This window comes from Sinocyclocheilus anshuiensis, unplaced genomic scaffold, assembly GCF_001515605.1.
Source record: "Sinocyclocheilus anshuiensis isolate Anshui unplaced genomic scaffold, SAMN03320099.WGS_v1.1 scaffold130, whole genome shotgun sequence".
Taxonomy (NCBI): Eukaryota; Metazoa; Chordata; class Actinopteri; order Cypriniformes; family Cyprinidae; genus Sinocyclocheilus; species Sinocyclocheilus anshuiensis.
In genome coordinates, this window is record NW_015544207.1 from 1,318,518 (window position 1) to 1,319,990 (window position 1,473).

Sequence of the window (1,473 nt, forward strand, 5' to 3'; positions counted from 1 at the left end):
ACTGTTCCAAAATACATAATTTACAGAAATCTGTGGTTTAATCTAAAGGATTTTTTTTTTAATTTCAGTCATAAAAAATTGTGCAATTCAAAACAGCTGTGACTGAGATTTCTGATGCGTTTTTACACCCACCATTTAAACCTCTTCAGACAATATCAGAGTGCATCAGTCCTTTCGTTTCCTGAGGAGAAAGTGCTAAGTCCTTGAAAACTTCAGTGCAAATCTCTCTCTCTCTCTTTGCATAGGCGATAAACAGTGATTCCTTTCATAATTCACCCAACATTCAGTGCAGCAACACACTTAACAGTTTGAAAGATAACTGTCATGCTTTCATTCTGTAACTTGGAAATTGTTCCAAGCAGATATTTTGTTTGACACAACAAAGCTTTACATATGATACACAGATTGGATAGTCCATGCGAAAAAGTCTTTGAAGCCTTCAAGATCTTTACAAAGACACCAGACAAACATCTTATTTTCTGAGAGAAAAAACAGTGAAAAGAAGAGGCCTTTTGCATACTTGGGTATAAGACTTATGGGTAATTTTAGGTGGTTCTAGTGTGACAATCCACTTTTTTTTTTTTCACTGCGGTGTCGGTAAGAATGCCGACACATTCACAGTTTCTGCCACAACTGATTTACTGCAACATTGCAAATCCATTGATTTCAAAGAGGACAAAAGTATAACACTTGAAAGTTGCGAAAACGCTGACTACTTCTGCTGCAGTGTGCACCGACATGCATTTGTTGACCAATAGCAGAGATTCTTAGAGAGGTGAGTCGAGTTTCAGAAATCCATTCGCTGTATTTTCACTCGATTTCAACCTCTTCCACACTCTCAAAATGGATCTAACACATGCCTTATCCACCGAACGCTCCATCAGATCTTCCTCTAGTGTGTAAGCACCCACTAATACACTAATGAACTTGTTATAACTGTATGACATATGTTGTGTGAAAATCGCAATTAACATAACGTCTCCTCCAGGTATTACTACAAGTGTAGACTGCTTGTTAATACATTTGTGGTCTGACCACTCAATGACACAGCTAACTTTCAAGATTAAAAAAAGATCTTAATTCACTTTTGACACTTCCATCATCTTCAACAATAACCCAAAAATGGGAACTCCATGAGATTTAACATCAGACATATAAAAACACAACTATAATTTAGATCCATCTCTGCTAGCAGGGGTCCAGAAACACCTTCAATCCTCTTTTACTTTTCTACTGGCTGTTACAGTCAGGTTTGGAGGCTAGAGTGAGGTCACACAAGGACCGGTCACAACTTTAAAGGACTTGCGTCTTTTCCTCTCAGATCTCCTTTAGCAGTGCAATTTATGGTCAGCATGGGTGAGAGCCGAGAAGAGCTAATTACTGAAATGATTTGATGCACTCTCTCTCACACACACACACACACACACACACACACACACACTCACTCTCTCTCTCTCACACACACACACACAC